Consider the following 19,053-nt stretch of genomic DNA (forward strand, 5'->3'; position numbering starts at 1 on the left):
CACGCCATTCCTTGGTTCCGGGGAATCCAACTCAAGTCCTGTTTGAGCAACGATCACTCTGCTAACCGAACCATCTCCCCAGGCCCAGACTCTACTCTCCATAAATTACCCAGTTGGTGGTATGCTGAGGCAGCAGCAGAAAACAAACAGCATGAACTACCACAGTCTTTCTTTTCAATGGAATACCAGGGCCAGGGTCGAGGGGTCCCTGAGAAGTGAGGGAGCAGGAGCGGTGAGTGTGGACGGCTCCCTCAAGACACTCCCAGGAGGGAGAGGTGGCGCTGCATGGGTCAGGGAGAGCGTGTACGTACGCGAGTCCGGGCGTTGGCATGTGTGTGCGCCCGTGTGTTCCGTGCATTCCTCTGTGGGTCTACGTCCGTCTCTGTGATTCTGTGTTCGTGACTGGAGGGTGCACTCGGGCGGCTGCAACTGGGAGGCCCCTCAGCACCTCAGGGCTGGGGTGACAGGACTGGCTGGTCCACCCTCACCCACGCCTCATGTCAGGTTCTTCCACAAGAAGCCTCGGCGGCAAGAGCGCTCAGCGAGTAAGGGCTGCTGATCCTAACCACGTGAGCTGGGCCCCTGGGAGCCATGATGGAAGGAAAGAACCAACTCCTGCAGGCTGTCCTCCAGGCTTCCGCACGTGTGCCACAGCGCATATCCCAATAAGTAAATAAGTAAGCGTAATAAAAACTGTGAAAGGAAAAAAAAAAAAAAAAAAACAAAGAAACCTCCCGGCCCAGCAGCTCAATGGGTGCCCCACTTCTAGGCCCTGCTGCTGTCACGGGTACCCTGCCTGGCTTTACCTCAAGCTCCACCCATCATCCCATAAGAAAACTCCTGTCCAAATCCACCCTCCCACTGTCCAGGGAGCGCATCCTCTAAATGTTGGAAAGACAAGAACCTGAAGCCAGTGACTCAGTAGAAGTTTTTGCGTGACCCTGGGCTTCCGGCACCCTAAGTCTTGAGTAAAAGTCCACCTGTGGCTATAGAAGCCTCCACTGCACCCAAAGTGCCTACCCCCACCCCCACCGCCACTTCTCTACCAAGCATCTTCTTGAAGCAAGCGTGGCACCTGGAGAGACACAGACTTGGAAGCCTGAGGGTGGGCGTGGCCCTCTACTCTTAGGCCACCTTAGTAGGGTGCCCTGTCCTCAGGAGTGGGGACAGGATTCAAGAGTCTCTCCACAATCAGCTGCCTTCTCCCCAGGTGGACAGCCTGCCAAGGACAGCGCCCAGAGGTCACTGCCTCCCTCACCTCCCGAAAGCAATTCCTGAACCAAATTCCGAATACTTCACCTCCCACATCCTCTTGCTGGCTCACCGGTCCCCAGCTGGCCCACCTCTTGAAGCAGAGAATTAGAAAGCAGCAAGGGCGGAAGATGACATCAGCCGACATTGTCTGAGACCCACAGAACACAGGGGGAGCTGGCTACGAAGAAGCCAAAGGGCGGAGACCTTAACTGACCCCTCAGTCAACGTGCATTCCTGCTTCTTCCTCCTCCAGCCCTTCCGGCCTCCATAGACTCAGCTCCACAGGAGGATCCTGCCTTCCTTACAGCGGGGTGGAAGGTTCACCTCTCCTATTAACAGAGAATCTGGTGACATTTGTAATTGACTGTGACGATGCAATGTTACAGACAAGTGCACACGTGGAAGATGGGTAATCAAGGAGAGGGAGACAGACAGGGACAGAAAACTGGCTGTGATCCATGGGCCAGGGAGCCCAGGGTGTTCACCCCACTCTCAACCCAAAGGCACAGCTCTGCCTTTTGGGGAGGCAGGGCTGAGGGGTTCATTCACACCTAGAGAGCCTTCTCTTCTACAGGCCTGCCTCAACCCCACTTCCTGTCCTACGCCCCCTCTGCTCTTCTCACCCCTCCACTGGCCCGGCAACCTCTTCTCCTTGCTCAAACCAGCAGCCATCAGACGGTAATGTCATGGGTGTAGAAGGGGATCTCATGCCGGCGGGCTATGGTCTATGTCTGTTATCTCAGCACTTGGGAGGCAATGGAAAGAGACCTCTGGAAGTTCCAGATCAGTTTGGACTATACTGTGAGTTCCAGATTGCCAGGGCTGTAGAGTAGGACTTCACTTCAAAACAAATACACGTACCAAAAACAAAAAGGAGGGGGGGGATGGAATGTCTGGGTATGTATCTTGAGTGCTTGCCATACACATGCAAGGACTTATCCAGTACAGCAAAACATAATTTGAGAGTGTTTTTTTCAAAAGGATATCTCATGGGCGGGAAAGCAGTTGAGAAAACTCGCTACTCTTCCAAGGGATTCCTCAATTTCAGTTCCCAGCTCCCATGCGGGGTTTCAGGAGGATCTGATGCCCTCTTCTGGCCTCTATTGGTACTGCACTCACATTTACATACCCACACATAGACACACATACATTACACATAATAAAAAATAAGAACAAATCTTAAAAACAAACAAACAAACAGTGTTTTACTCTCACACAGAGCCTGCGATAGTACCCAAGAGAGAGGGAGAAACAAAAAGGAATAAACATAGTGACAATATTTAACTAGAATGTTTGCCTGTTTACACCTTTTGTCCTTACAATGAAATAACTCAAATTGGTTCCCTGGAGTAAAGTAATGCTACCATAATTTACTTTTTTTTTTTTTTTTCAATTTTGTAGCAGTGGGGATCAAACCAGTGGATGCTAAGCAAGGGCTCAACCACTGAGCTATACCCTCAGCCCTGTGTGTGAATTGTGAAAAGCGCTGTCTCTAAAATCATGTGGATTAAACCCTGGTTTGGTTCTGTCCACTGTAATCCCAGCATTCAGGAGGCCGGCTGAGGCAGAAGGATGATAAGTTTAAGAGAAGTTTGGGAGACACTACATAGCAAAATCTGGCCTCAAAAGAATGAAATGGTATGGTAGGCCAAGCCTTTAATCCCAGTATTTAGAAGGCTGCAGCAGGGTGATCTCCAAGAGTTCAAGACCATCCGAGGCTATAGGGTGAAACATCGTCTCAAATAAACAAATATATCAACAAGATCATATGGACCAAAGGCCAAGTTCATGGAAACCCTGACGGAAGCTGGTAGAAGTCTTCTGTTCTCCTTTTGTTTCTGTTGCTATGATAAAAAAATACCCCGAGGAAAGGCAATTTACAGGATGAAGGATTTATCTGTGCCCACGATGCCAGGAAGTCAAAGGCAGCAGGGACCTGACGCAGCTAGCCCCACCACCTCCGCCGACCAGAGCAGAGAGAAGGAATTAACGCATGCCTGCCTCTCTTGCTCAGCCCACTCCCCATACCTACTGTCCAGGACCCAAAGCCAGGGAAGGGTACAGCCCACATTCAGGCTGGGTCTCTCCACATCAGTTAACACAATTTTAAAAAAAAGACGTGCTCAAGCTATCCTGATCTACACAGCGCCTCATTGAGACTTCCTTCCCAGGGGATCCTAGGCTGTGCCATGTTGACAGCTAAAACCAACCATCGTGATTTACTAGCGATGTACTGTTCTCAGTTTTGCCCAAAGTACCTGGTTGTGTGGCTTAGCGTGTGGAGGAGCTGAGTAAAAAGTCTAAGTGCAGCTTTCCTGTAAAGCTAAGGAGTTTGTTTTTAAAGGTCGCCACACACGGTAACTCATGCCTGTAATCCCAGCACTTGAAGAGCCAAGGCAGGAAGATCAACACAAGTTCAAGGCCAGCCTGGATTGCGTAGCAATTGCCAAACCCATCTGAATAAGATCAGAAGAAAAAAACGAAATAAATATCATGTCATGACTTCTGGCTTCCTGCTCTCTAACCCAAGGGCACGGCCCATGATCATCTCCATCAGATGCCTTGGGTGAAAGCCCCTAGGGACACCACAGATACAAGCTAAGAGAAGAGGCAAGGCGTGTGGTCCTGGGCACGTCTGAGCCACAACTACAGACGTGGAGTAAGCCCTGGCACCACATCATTACAGACCTGCTGGGCATCTGTTCATTTCATAGCACCAGGCGAAACGGCGAGTTAGGCCACCCTAAGACTGGGATGTGGGAAAGACGGCTACTCAGGAGAAGCTTGAAAGCTGGGTGCCGTGGCATACGCCTTTAGTCCCGGCACTCGGGGAGTCGGAGGCAGGCAGATCTCTGTGAGTTCGAGGCCAGCCTGGTCTACAAAGTGAGTCTGGGACAGCCAAGGCTGCATAGAGAAACCCTGTCTCAGAAAAACCCAAACCCAAAACCAAAAACAACAACAACAAAGAGGCTTGGAAAGAGCTCCACAGCAGACCACATGCCTACCCTGTCTGAGGCTCTGAGTTCAGTCCCGGCACCCACACAAAACACACAAGCACACATGCTCACACACACACACACACACACACACACACACACACACAAAACTGAAAGATTCAGAAAAACCACATAGCACCCTCTGTTTAGGGGCAGTCTGGAGATTAACAACCTCCTCCCACTTGAGCACAGCTGGCTGAGGGGTGGGGGCGGGGCCCTTCAAGAGGCGTGAGCGCATGGACAGAGCCCACCCGGTGGGCTTCACAGTGAAGGTGGCATCAGGTACCAGCTGCTCCTTGTCAACCAATGATAGCTCCATCATCGCATCCTGTGGCTCAGGCAGCTGAGTGGAGAAGAGAAGGAAAAGAGAGACTTCACTTCCTCCTCACTGCTCTCAGCAGATACCAAGTGTCATAAAATCATAATCGTCATAGTTGTCACCATCAGCCTCTCCTGGCCCCGTGGGAGTCCAGGGTAAAGGGAGAACTGGCCTCGGGAACTGGAGGAACTGGAGGCCGCTCCCCCCTCATCCCATCCCCACCCCCCACCCCGCAGCCTAAAAGGCCACAGGGGCTTGTTGACACAGCTGGGGAAGAAAGGTTTTTATCCCCGCCTCATTAATCACTTCTGCACAGGAGCTCTAAGGCAGGGGCACCCCAGGGGCACCCGGGCTAGCTCTCCCAGGGTAGAGAGAGTGAGGCAGCTCTCAAGAGAAAGGCGATCGTGGAAAGAGGCTGCCCAGGCCCCACAAGCTGGGGATTGCCCAGCCAGGATGTTTGTTCTCGTCTAAGCAGCAGCCTTCCTGCTCGGAGGTGAACGCTTCCAGCCCGGGCTGCTAACCCCTAACACACAGGTCCCTAGAGGGGCATATATTTTCCTCTTTCCCTTTTAGCCAAACGGAGTGTCAGCTGCTTGCCATTCGGCTCCTGACCTCCCCCACCCCACCCCAAACTCTACCCAGGGGATGGGTGGGGGGTGGGCTGGAGGTAGGGGTCCTCAATGGGATACTCTGAAGACATCCAGGATTACCAAGCTCTGCTAAGAGCTTGGCTCTGAGGACAGGAAGAGACGAGATGGGGAGTCAGCAGAGGGACCATCTCTCTGGGTCACAAACATGCGCTCATCACCTAACCAGGTGCCAGGGGCACGGCACAGAGCGGAGGGAAGTGCCAGGCTCCGCTAGAGCTCACCCAGAGGCTCCAGGCGGAGAGCAGGGCCTAAGATGTCTCAGAGCAGCCGGGAAGGCCAGGGCCCCGGGGCCCAGGCCTGGTTTCCAGAACTGCCTTTCTTGGTTAACTCTTTCTCTGTCGCCGGCCATCCAAAAGACCACCTCCAAGATCTGAACCTAGATTCCGAGGGTGGGCAGCGGCTAGAGGGCACGGCCCCTCCCTGACTGTACAGAGGACGGTTGAATTGAACCAAGTGGCCCGGGGCAGGGGAGGGGGCACCCCGCCCTCTCCCCACCGCTAGGGAGCGCGCTCTACCTCTACCTTCCAGGCTCCCTCTGGTTCTTCACCCCTCTCCTCCCTCCTGCCCGGCTCCCGCATCCCGTTCTCTCTCTCCAGCTCCCTGCCCCCTTTCTTCCTGTCTCGTGTTTTCCTGCCCAGGAATCAGACCCCAGACAGTACCTAGGAAGTCTGCGGCCTTGCCTAATAGAACCGTAATAGTCCTCGGGGAGGCGTGATAATGACATCCTCCTTAAATAAAAGGACTTAATGGAGATTTCCCAAATTTGAAAACCACATTTCCACTAGCAACCTACTCAGTGAGTGCTCTGGAAAGGAACTCTCGGGGAGCCGCAGTGGGGGAGGCTGGGAGTCTGCGCAGAGCGTGCTGTTCCCGCACTACCGGGCAGGACAAAGGACCCATCAGAGGTTACAAACCTCCGAGGTGGGTCACCTCGGTCTACTCCCAGCCAACCCGGCCAGCTCCCAAAGGGCAAACCGCGCAGACTCGGCAAATGCTGTGTGACCCAAGGTGATCCCAGTGGTCTCGGCGGAACAGGGCCCAGTCACCTCCCACCGTGCCCCAGTGAGGGCGAGGCCCCACACAGGGCCTTCCTTTTTTTTAATTACAGTTTGAAATGTATTCTGTAGATGGAGAACGCCCCAGTGAAGCTGTGGAGGTCGTGGGAGCTGATTCTCTCCTTCCGTTAAGGTGGGTCCCTGAGATCAAACTCGGGTGTCACGCGCAACAGCAAGCACCTTTATCCGCCGAGCCATCCCAGAGGCCCAAGAACCTTCGAGACAAGACTGTGTGGCAGGGGTCTCGTCATCCATCCTAAGACAAAAAAACAAAAAACAAAAACACCACAGCAGACTCCTGTCCCAAACACCAGCCCAAAGCAGCAGCCCACGCGCCATACAGTCACGGCAAGAGGGTTGCTGTGAATTTGAGGCCACCTGGTCCACACAGTGAATTCCAGGTTTCACTATATAAGTGAAACCTTGTCTGGAAAAAAATAAAAAATAAAAAAGATTATGAAAAGGGTTGGGGTGTAGCTCAGTTGGCAGAGCTCTTGATAGCCTGAAGGAACTTGATCTTGGGCTGTGATCTTGGGCAGAGTTCGTCCCCTCTCTGTCCCTCCATCTCCTGAGGTAAAGATGCGTGGGATTGGATGGCCCGTTAAGGTATCCACATCCTAAATAAAAGTTTAAACCCGGGTAAAACTCTCCGTTCTTGTGCGCTTGCCAACACTGCCACCTGGTGGCGGCAGCACGCAACTGCGGCGGGCGGAGCGGTTAGGGGGTTCAGGTCTCCACCCGTGAAGTGACTCTGGGTTTCTATCGCTCTTAAGGATGCTATTAAATTCCTATCTTATCTCAATTATATGTGTGTGCGTGTGGGTACGTGCACATGCATGCAGGTGCCTGAAGAGGCCTGAGGCGTCCGATCCCCCGGAGCTGGAGATTCCTAGCTGTGAGCCTCCCGACGGGAGGGAGACGCCCTAGGAACTGTCGTCAGGTCCTCCGCAAGAGACGACCGAGCCATCTCTTCAGCCCTAAGTTTTTGGTTTTGTTTTGCTCTAAATCACTCTCTCCGGCTGGGGTTTGCGGCCCAGTGGAAGGGTGGTGGCCTTGGTATGTTTGAAGCCCTGGGTCCTGGATTCACTGAACCCCCAGCGCCACACCCCCGAAGAAACTGCTGACAGCCTCGAGCATAGGGTGTCCAATATTTGCAAATAAAATACTATCTTTTGGGCTGGCGAGGCAGCGGGTAGAGGCCCTTATAGCCAAGCATGGCATCCTGGGTTCTAGCTAAAGAAATCCACACAGTAGCGGAGGGCTGACTCTCACAGACTGACCTCTGACCTCCACAGGAACGCTATGGCACTGGGCACTCCCCCCCGCCACAAGCCTCCCATACAGGAAAGAAAAATAAGTAAATAAATAACTGTAGCTCTAAAAACCCTGTCCTTTTCTATGCGTGCATGTGTGTCCATGGGTGTAGTCAGAGGTCGTAGCTTTTTGGGTTTTTGTTTTGAGATAGAGTCTCTCTCGCTGAACTTGGAGCTCACTGGTGAGGTTAGGCTGGCTGGCCAGGAACTCCAGGGATCCTCCTTTCTCCACCTCCCTGGGGCTTGTAGGTACAAAGAGCCACCCACATCCAGCTTTTTCACACGGGTCAAACTCGGACCCTCGTGTTTGTATCACAAGCGCTGTACCAACTGAGAGCCATTTCCCTAGCTCCAGGATTTTGTCAACTTCCAGGTCCTTACCTCACTCCAGTTCTGGTGCTAAACACGCCCACTCTGCTGCACAGACCTTGTTGAGTCTGGGCCCAGAGCAACCGTGTGAAAAAGACATTATCGATCCTCGTTTTTACAAAGGAAACCGTAAAAATCACGAAATGCGAAGTGACTTGCCTAGAGTTACACAGCTGAAGTGATGAGCTGACCTTGAAACTGAAAAAAAAATCTTTCCTGATACCGCCCCCTAGGAATGAGTAGTCAGTTCACTTTTCTCAGCATGTAGAACTCGCCTACACAAGCGAGGTCACTGAGTTGAAGGTGACAAGGAAGAGGGGGGATGGGTGGGTCCCTACTGGGGATTCTGGGCATGACACGCAGACCTTGGGATATACAGCGGACACCCTCTGGATGTTCTCTGGAATGCCAAAGAAACCACTGCAGTCTTTAAAAGGCATCAACCCATAACTCACAAGGACCAAAAACCCGGCTCACGCGTGTGTCCACTAGTTCTGCTGGTCCACGGGGGAAGTCACCTCCGACCCTGAGCTGGCCGATGAAAACAGTAGCCATCTGACTCTCAGAGTCTCGGGAAAGCATCTTCCTTCTTAACAGAGAAACAAGTCCGACTCAGCTCTTAAAAACTATCTTAAAGTTGCTTCTGAAGCCAGGCCCGGTGGCACACGCCTGTGATCCCAGCACTCAGAGAGGCAGAGGCAGGTGGATCACTGTAAGTTCGAGGCCAGCCTGGTCTACAAAGCAAGTCCAGGACAACCAAGGCTATACAGAGAAACCCTGTCTCGATAAACTGATAGATAGATAGATAGATAGATAGACAGACAGACAGACAGATTGCTTCTGGCTTATCTCCACGAATATCTTTTATGATCCCCACCCACTAAATGTGACCACTCCCCTGCAGTAGCAGCTAATACTCCACAATAATGCAAGTGTCCATCTGAGAGAAGGAAGGGGAGAGCTGCAATGAGGACCTTCCCCTACTCTGAACATATTGCCCGAGATTGCCACATCCATAAACTCATCTCAGGCATGGCGTGGTGGCACATGCCTGTCGTCAGAGCACTGGTAGGCGGATGCAGGATGATCGGGAGTTTAAGGTCACTCTTGACTACACAATGAGTTCTGGGCCAGCTTAGACTACATGAGACTCAATCCGTGAAGGGAAGGGCTGAGAGTCTCATCATATTCTTACGCATTCCTCGGCCACCTGCAGAATAAACACCCACCCACCCGGACTGGGAAGATGCCAACAGCTCTCCCATAGTTCAGTGACCTAGGAGGTGGCGTGAAGAGCAGTGAAAAGCAGTAAGAACGATATGGCGGGGCACATAAGAACAGAACTAAGGGGCCTGGAGAGGTGGCTGAGAGGTGAAGAGCACTGTCGGCTCTTCCAAAGGTGCTGAGCTCAATTCCCAGCACCGGCATGATGACTCACAACCAGCTATGGTGAGATCTGATGCCCTTTTCTGGTGTGCAAACACACATGCTGGCAGAATGAAAAAAAAAAAAAAAAACAGAACTGAGCATCATAAGAGTCCGTGCAGCGGCAAAGAACGCAGCCATAGCAGAGCTGAGGTCTTGTTCCCCACAGCGCTCGGCCCAAGGCCTGTCCCCCTCCAAGTTGGCCCAACGGCCCGTCAGCAGGCCGCCTTTGACATGCCTGAACATGGCCGTATCGACCTGTGACACGTCAACGTGACCTTTCATTGAAGACGAGGCTAGGCACGGCACGCTGGGGGCATTCTGCATCAGGGTCCTCAGCTCTGGGCACGCACTTGGCAGATGCACGTGCAGATGCAGCCCACGTGACTCGGTATCCGTGGTGACAACCGAAGGGCTGGGGTGGACACTGTGGCTTTCCCGGGACCAGATGGGAAGAACTGGTCTTTTGTCCGAATCCTTCTGGGTTCATACAGCTTTCCCCGAGAAACCTGCCACCCCATCCCAGTGTCCCTGGTCCCCCACCTCGCATTGATCCGGTGACAGAGGGTTCAAAGTACACACTGAGGGAGCCACTTTCTTCTTTGTCGATACCAGAGCTGGGAAGCCCCGCCGGCTGGCAAGGCGGCGTCAGCAGCCTGGAGTGGGGTGAGGCCTCTCCCCTACCTCCCAACACCCCAGCCGGCATAGCCGCTGTAAGCGGGAGAACAGAGACCTCTATATTCGTCTTATTTTTGAGACGGGATCTCATGGAGCCCAGACTGGCCGTGAACTCACTGTAGGGCCGAGATCCCCCTGCTTCCACCACCTAAGCTTGGGGATTACTGGTTTGCACTATCAACCCAAGTTGTGGGATTGAACCTGGGGCCTCCTTCATGCTAGCCAGGCACTCCATCAGCTAAACTACATCTGCAGGTCAAGAGACAACCCCCCCCCAAGATACTTCCCGGGGGGGGGGGAATAAGGTATTGTATGCCACATACGTCCAGCCTACTGAGCACCTAACTGGGAACACTCCCCCACCAAGAGTTCATTTGAGCCGGAAAATGACACAAAGAAACCCTCGCAGCTGTAGCGTGCTCCTTCCTTGCCATCTGAGGGGACCAGAAGCTGCAGGCGCTGAGAGAGAGGCGACTCCCGGGCCTTGAGCCTAGAGGGTTAATCGCGGGCTCTTGGCTCTGTGGCTCTGTTCCAAAGGGTCTCCGTTAACACCAGAGGTCTCCTGCTATCTCGCTCCGTTTAATAGATTTTTCCCATTGGCGGCTCAGTTTATTGACTATCATTTCCTTTGCTGCAGGGGAGCTATTTTCTGGGTCACTGATCCAACCAACTTAAAAAGGGCTGCATTGATTGGGTTTTATTGGTGGTGACTTGCACAGAGAGAAGGCTGACTTGCTCCTACCTGCTATCGGCTCCTTTGTTTCCCCCTCCCAGCCCCCACCCACCCTGTTGACTTATGGGGGGGGCAGGGTGAGGACAAAGTTGAAGCACTTACGTGGTGGCCTTTGTGGAGTAATGGGGGACTCCCGGCCGCCTCCCGCTCTCCGAAGCACCGGGGTAAAGTCCATTAAGAGAAAGAGAAGAGAAGCCTGCGGAGCTGCAGGAAGGATGCAGGGGAAGCCAGAGAGTCACTCACTTGTCGAGTGAGCATCTGCGAGGCACCTAATGGGGGGGAGGGCTTGTCACATACACACACACATAATTCCTTAGTGACACAGGTGGCAAAACTGACTCCGTCATTCATTTGGTGCTACAAACCTGAGTGATAAATAAGACTGCAATTTGTTGCCGCTTTACGCGAGAGAGATAGAAGGTTAGGAAGCCTGCCAAAGTTAAACACACACACACACACACACACTGGGAGAGAGAATCTAAAAGCTAAAACTTCAACTTCCTTTAGCACATCAGTTGTTCTGTGCTGAGAGGTCAGCTCATGATGGGTGTGGGGCATGCTTATTGTGAGCAGGTGGTGACTGCTGGGATTTGTACAGGGCCCAGATCCCTAGGAAGACAAAGGGGGGAAAGGGCCTAGGAGAACCAGAGATAACTAGGTCAATCCCTCCTCATCAGGGGAGGAGGAGGAGGAGCTCGAGAGGTGGTTAAGAGGACTGGTTAAGAGCCTTTGCTAGGGCTGGATGGCTCAGAGGTTAAGAGCACCGGCTGTTCTTCCAGAGGTCCTGAGTTCAGTTCCCAGCAACCACATGGTGGCTCACAACCATTGATAATGGAATCCGGCGCCCTCTTCTGGCGCACAGGTGTACATGCAGGCAGAATACTGTATACATAATAAATAAATCTTTAATAATTAACAAAAAAGAAGAGCATTTGCTACTTTACCAGGGGGGCTGGGTTCCCAGCACACACAAGGTGGCTCACAGACATCTGTAACTCCAGTTCGACAAGATAGACCACCAGCTTCTTCTGGCCCTTATGGACACCAGGCATATACATGGCGCATTATACACGTGTAAGCAAAGCACTCACACACATAAAAATAAAATAAATCACTTAAAAAAATAAGTAGATAAAAATAAATCGAAAGAAAGAAAGAAAGAAAGAAAGAAAGAAAGAAAGAAAGAAAGAAAGAAAGAAAGTGCCAGGCTGTGGAACAAAAATGGGGGGGGTGAGCCTCAGAAATGTAAAATAACAGGCTGGGGATATTAGCTCAGTGGTTCAGTTCTCGGCTAGTGTGAATGAGGCCATAGGTTCAATCCCTAGCATGGAAAGGGAAGAAAGAGAGGTTGAGAGAGGGGTGGGAGCAGCCTGGGGGTGGGGCTCATGTGGGAGAAAGCTTGGGTAGCATCCATAGAACCTGGTTCCCATCCTCAGCATGGCATAGAAACAAGTGTAGTGACAGGTGCCTGTAGCCCCAACATCTGGGAGCACGGAGGTGGAGGCAGGATGATCAGAAGTTCAAATTCAGCCAGGCATGGTGGTACACACCTTTAATCCCAGCACTCAGTAGGTAGAGGCGGGTGGATCTCTGTGAGTTCAAGGCTAGTGTGGTCTATGCAGCAAGTTCCAAAACAGCCAGGGCTACCCAGAGAAACCCTGTCTCGAAGAAGAAAGGAGGAGGAGGAGGAGGAGAAGGAGAAGAAGAAGAAAGAAGAAGAGGAAGAGGAAGAAGAAAAGAAGAGGAAGTTGTTCAAATTCATCTTTGACTACACAGATAAGTGGAGGTTCACCTGGGATGTGAGGCCCTGTTAAAAGGAAAAGGAAGTGAAGGAGGAAGGGGGGGAGGGAAGGAAAAGTTATCTGCTCAAGGTCAAATAGCATTCGCATGCACATGCTTGTACTTATTAGCATGTTGGTACTTGCAAACATTCCCAGGAGCTTAAGTGAGGCGTGGAGACTGGAGAAGCCAGTTACCTAAGGGGCAGTCTTCTGTCCCTGCCGCTTTGATCTTTATCTGGGTCACTTACGGGACTTTTCCTCCCTCGCCCTCCCACCCCAGCCTGTTAGCACAGGCAGGGTAGCCCACCGGGCCCCGCCACAGAGCTTTGCCTGAGTGGCCACATGGGAATGCCCCTGCAATCCCACCCTTCTTCCCAGTCCTGTACAAGTCTTAGAAGGATAGCCTCAGCTACCCAGGGTCCTTCTGAAAGCGCAGGACCACCACACGCAGACGCTACACTGCAGACCCTTTGACTTCTGTGGGAGTGGATACCTGTGTGATGACTTCAGCAGATGAGGCCTGGGATGGGGGCGGGGAGTTGTGCATCCGTGCTCTAGGCCCGAGGAGTTCATCCTGGTCATCCCGTCTGTGGGTTCGTTTATTCATTCAGCAAGCTTCTGTTGGCCCAGCACTTCCTCTGCGGTGAGCATTGCCCTGGGACCTGGTGATTCACAGATGAGCAAGACAGTTTCTGCCCAGAAGAAACTCGACTCGTAGCTGTTTGGAGGGGGCGGTGGGGGGGGGGGTTCAGCTGGGTGTGGTGAGTGCCACAGTCAAGATGCAGGGGAGAGGAAGGAGGCAAGAGAGAGATAAGGATGAGAAAGCAGATGGAAACGCAGCAAAACCTAAACGGAGAACAGGCAGGGCTCGCAGGGTGGGCCAACCCTAGACATGCTCAGGCATGGCCAGTGTTCTCTGAACTGCAGCGCTCAAGTTTAAGGCCTGAAAGAGAGGAGCAAGGCTGGAGGGGGCCGCTGAGGACAGGGACTTAGGAAGGACAAGGGTCGAGAGTCTAAGCCTGGAATGGAAGCATAGAAATGTTCTGTCAAATCTACCTGACAAGACCAATTCTTCTGCCTGGGAAGGTCCTTCAAGCAGGTGTTACTCTTCAGGCCTTCAAATTGCCAGGCTCGAATGTGGGGCGCCCGTGGTCTGTGGGTGAGATATTCTGCTGCAGGGACAGTGACATCGCTGCCTCTCAACCTCCATCCTCCTCTCTCCGTCAGCCCCCTCTAATGCAAAATTTGTGTTCCTCTCCATCTGAATGGGAGAATTAAGTCATCCAGATTACATAAATTAAGTGAATGTCTTCTCCTGGGCAGGAAGCTTGGCACATTTCACAAAGAATTCCAGCAAACCATCTAGACACCCAGATGGCCTGAGAGCCACCCAAATGGACAACAGCTAAAAGGATCTGTCAGAACGACCAGAACCCATTTCCCCATGTCCACTGTCAGCGGTCAGTGGGTGCACTGAAAAAACCACACGATGGCTGCTCACCAGAGCTGGGAAACGTGGGTGCTTAGGATGAGACAAATCCCACCCTACATGCCACACTCCACCTGTGAGAGCACGCACATCTTAGAGAAGTCCCACACCCAAACTCCAAAAGGAGAGGGAAGTTTGTGTGTCCCCCCCCATTTAAAGTGGCTTTCACACACACACTGCCCGTTTTTACACACACACACACACACTTTTCACACTTCCTGTACACAGCATCCTGGGTGAGTAACTAAGGCTATTATCTCTCTTTCTCTCTCTCATACACACATCATGTACACACCACACTGGATAAGTACCTGTAGCTATTCTCTCTCTCTCTCTATCACACACACACAGAGCAATTTGTTCAGAATGATGGATCCAGACTCAGGAGATCTAGGATAGCGTGTGATCTCCTGGATGACTCTGAATGAGCCACCTCACCCTCTACCCCTGGGCCTCTTTTTCTCCTCAGTGGAGTGAGAATGAAAAGAGAGTAGCCCCGGAACTGGAGGGATGGCTCAGTGGTTAAGAACACTAGGTGCTCTTACCAGAGGACCCAGCTTCAGTTCCCAGCACTCACATAATGACTCACAAACCTTCTATAACTCCAGCCCCAAGGGATCAGACGCTTTCTTCCATCCTCTTGGGGTACCCACATACATGGCAGGTAGACATGCATATGCATGAATTAAAAATAAAAGATAATTTAAAAATAAAATAGGGTAGCTCCTTTGAGGACTTGCCATGCCTACAGACCAGAGCTCAACAAATTTCTGACCACCACCTGCACACGCACACGAATGGTTTGCAAAGACAATCGAGAGACTAATCCTTCTTGACACATGAAGTCTGAAAGTCTGGATCCATGAATATGTTTTTGCTGAAACACAGCCACCACGCTCAGCTCACTCACCCATATCGGTGGCCACTTCCGGAGGAGCTGTGACAGAGCCCTCAGGACCCAAAGCCTAGACTATTTACCTTCTGGCCCTAAAAAGGGAAAGTTGGCCAAGTCTCCTTCTAAAGGATGCTCTCGTCCCAATGCCCAGCCTTGCACACTCTTTCTCCTTCTCCCCATCCTTCCCAGCTGAGATATCAGAGGGTAACCTGACCGGCCAGGAAGCAGTGGGGGCAGGCTGGCTCTGGGCTCCTCAGTCCTGCTCCCCAACATGAGGCTCTAGGGCAGGGCACAGGGCGTCGTGGACTTGCACACTGCAGAGAAGTCTGAAGTCCTGAGAGGGGTACCCCGTCTCTACCTTCCCCCGGGCATCAGCAAATAAAGCTTTACTCATCTTCAGTCCAAAGGCTCTCTGGTATAATTAACATGTGGTTTTTGTCTTTCTTTTTTTTTTTTTTTTTTTTTTTTAATGTAGATGAGTGCTCTAGCTTCATGTACACTGCACATATAGATGGCTGTGAGCCACCATGCGGTTGCTGGGGATTGAACTCAGGACCATCTGGAAGAGCAGACAGTGCTCTTAACCTCTGAGCCATCTCTCAGCCTCACCTGGCTGTTGTTTTGTTTCTACAAGGACTCCTGAAACCCAGACTGGCTTCGCTCTGTATCACTAGGAACGGCATTGAATCTCAGATCCTCCTGCCTCCATCTTCCCGGAACTGGAGTTACACGTGTGTGCCACCATGCCAGGTATCAAACCCAGGACTTCATACATCCTACGAAAGCGCTCGACTGATTGCACTAGGGCCCCAGCGAGTGATTTTATAAAATTTTTAATTTTTTAAAGTTTATTTTATTTATCTTTTTGTTTGTTTGTTTGTTTTTTGTTTTTTTCTCAGTGTAGCCCTGGCTGTCCTAGAACTCGCTCTATAGACCAGACTGGCCTCGAACTCAGAGACCTGCCTGAGTCTGCCTCCTGAGTGCTAGATTTAAAGACGTGTGCCATCACCACACCTAAATTTTTGCGTTTTTAAGTGTGGTGTTGTTAGGCTGTCCACAGATGACAGAAGAGGGTGTCAAATGCCCTGGAGCTGGAGTTATAAATGGTTGTGAGCCCCCAGTATGGAGGCTGAGCACCAAACTCAGATCCTCCAGAAGAACAGCAAGTAGTATTAACTACTAGGCCATCTCCTTGACCCCTGACCTTTCCTTTAAAGCTGGATGATTTTTGCACTTGTCCAGCTGGCCCTCTGAAACCATGGGGTCCATATCCACAAATCCATCCAACCACAGAATGAAAGGTATTACACTTTTTTTAAGGTGTCTGTACTGGACCCGTACCTACTTTTCCTTGTTGTTTTCTCACAAGGAAACAGTTTACATTGCATTAGACACCGTAAGCTAGACAGAGGTGGCTTAAAGGGTGCAGAGTGCACCTAACACCACACCCCATGCTGCACGGTGGATTTCGGGTATCCTCAGAGAACCCTCACAGCTGTAAACATCTGTGTGTACCAACCTAGGTTACTTGTGCCTCTTCTCAGCCAATAAACTACTCTCCTTCCCCTACAAGGTAGTTATTAGTCCAGATCCTATCACCACCTATTGGTTAAATTTGTCCTTTTGTTGTGGTTTTCTTGCAGGGGGCGGGTGGGCAGAAGTGATGACACAGCATCTCACGTGGCCCAGGCTAGTCTCCTACTCACTATGTGGCCAAAGCTGCCCGAGACCCCACCAACTCCTGCCCCTGCCTCCAGGCGTAATCCGTGGACCACCACGCCCACTTTGAATTTGTTCTAGAACTTCATCCACACAACATCATGACCAGCTCCTAGCTCGTGTCCTGCCTCTCTCCATCAACCCGCCTAGGAGATTTTTTTCTACGCGGTCACGGGCAGCTGTAGTTTGTTCTTTTCAGCTGCCGGGGCACTAAACCCGGGGAACCTCTCCCCACGCCGTGTACATCCAATCTGCTGCTTGCCATACTGCTGGCTGCATCTCAAGAGCATCCTGCCTCACAGGTCCGTCATCCCAGGAAAGGTTCTTCGGCTGCCCAGTCACATCTTTGCCTTCTCATGAAGTAGGGTACCTATCTCGCTGGGACGGAAAGCCAGGCACAGAGATGCCAGGGGGGAGGGGGGGGCACAGGAAGTGGGTAGACTGGGAAGGACAACTCCCTAAGCAGAAAAGTCAGGGGGCACAGGTGGGGCTGCTCTGGTGCTCCTCCCCTGACCTCACTCCCCTCCCTCTCCGCTCCTCCTCCAGGAAAACCTTTCAGGTCCTCCCCACCTCCACCCATACCCACCCCGCCCCCCACCCCTCGCCCTCTCACAGGATCCAGCTAAGCGCTTAGCTTCCTGAGCGTGGCTGCTACCGCGGCAGCCCGCACCATCCTGCTGCATTATAACGACGATAATCAATGAACTGCTAACTCTATTGCCATAAAGGAGTGAGCCCAACCTTATATAATTCTTTTTAATTGTTTTCTCACATTACAGGGTTTTTTTTTTTCTTTTTGCTAAACTTATTCCACCATAAGTTATGTCGTTTAATTTCTCAAAGTGCTAATAATTTAATTGCTTCCTTCCTGCAGACAAAAGTGCCTACACTGCCCTCCCTCCCCAGCACGGAGACAAAAGTGCCTACACTGCCCTCCCTCCCCAGCACGGAGATTATAAAACGGAGTTGGCAGGAATACCTAAAGAGGGGCGTCTTTTTGGCGGCAGGATTTGATAGGAAGCAGCTTTCTCAGAAGTCAGTATGTGGGACTGGGAATTTGGCTTGGGACTTCAAAGAGGCAGGAGGCCCAGCTGAGCCTGCCCACTAGCTCCAGGGGGTTTATCATAATCACAGGGGAGGGGAAAGGAAGGCGCTGAGATCAGAGCAGAGAGGTGAGGTGGGGTCGGGGAGCCTGCAACACCCAGCTTTCCATCTTGGAGGGCTGTAAGGGAAACCGGGTCCGTGGTCCCAGCAGCAGGGAATTAGATCAGAAGGGGGTGAAGACCCTGATAGTGACCTCGGAAAACAGCAGGTAGGATCTGGGTGGCAGGGTGGTGGCGGCGCCTGCCTTGATTAACCTCGGCTCTCCCACTCAGGAGACAGAGGCAGGCGGCTCTGAGTTCTAGGCTGGCCTGGTTTACAGAGCGGGTCCCAGGACAGCCAGGGCTCCAGAGAAACTGTCTCAAAAAACAAACAACAACAACAAAAAAAAAACACAACGGAAGAAAGAAAAGAAAAAAAGAACAGAAAAGAAAAAAGGAAAGAAAAGAGAAAAGAAAAAAACTCTATGGCCCTCTTTGCTGACAGCCTGTGCCACTCTAAATCATCTTGTTTTATCTTCGTACTCATACTGTTAATGCTATCTGACAGGTGAGCAAACCCAGGCAAAGAAAGGTTAAGTGGAGCCAGTGAGGTGGTTCAGGGGGGTAGAGGGGTCTGAATGCAGGCCTAGGAGCCTGAGGTCAAGCCCGGATCCCACAGTGGAAAGGCAGCTCCCAAGAGTTGTCCTCTGCCCTCTGAGCATACTTGCACTCACATTCGCAAGCACACACGGGAGGAAAAAAAAATGAATTTCTAAAAATTTTAAGGAAAGAAAGCTAAGTCATCAAGGTATGCTGGGTCACGCCTGTAGTCCCGGCACAGGAGCCACAGAGGTAGGAGTGAGTACCAAGCATTTTCAGCCAGCCTGGGCAGTAGACAGAAGCCCTATCTTAATAGCTAAAGAGGGAGCCTGGGCTCAGTCAATAAAGTGACTGCCACGCAGGCATGAGAATCCGGGTTCTGTGGTCAGCACCCTGGCACGGTGGCACACACTTGCAATCCCAGTGCGGGGGAGACGGAGCCTGGTGACAGATCCCCTGGGACTCTCTGACGGGCCAGCCTGGCCTATTTGGCCACCTCCAGGCCGGTGCGAGCCCGTGTCTCACAAAACAAGACAGATGGTGCCTGGAGGACAAAATCTGAGGGTGTCCCCCAGTCTCCACACCCATGCGCACACCAGCACACACCAGCACCTGCGCCTTCCTGCACTCGTGAAACTGTGCGCATGCGCGCGCTCACACACACACATTCATGAAAAGGTAAAAGGGAGGAAGGG

At 51.9% G+C, this 19,053-nt stretch overlaps 1 long non-coding RNA gene across 1 annotated transcript in view; it reads right to left on the reverse strand.

Annotated features, from left to right (window-relative positions):
- Positions 1–19,053, reverse strand: part of LOC132655123 (uncharacterized) — a 41,124-nt gene that overhangs the window by 6,762 nt on the left and 15,309 nt on the right. Inside the window, exons 3-6 of the long non-coding RNA XR_009592761.1 lie at positions 13,630–13,834; positions 13,067–13,235; positions 6,013–11,061; positions 312–4,593 (exon numbers count right to left, since the gene is read on the reverse strand). This is a non-coding gene — a long non-coding RNA (uncharacterized LOC132655123). The remainder of the gene's footprint in view (positions 1–311; positions 4,594–6,012; positions 11,062–13,066; positions 13,236–13,629; positions 13,835–19,053) is intronic.

The sequence above is a fragment of the Meriones unguiculatus genome, chromosome 7 (assembly GCF_030254825.1).
Source record: "Meriones unguiculatus strain TT.TT164.6M chromosome 7, Bangor_MerUng_6.1, whole genome shotgun sequence".
NCBI lineage: Eukaryota > Metazoa > Chordata > Mammalia > Rodentia > Muridae > Meriones > Meriones unguiculatus.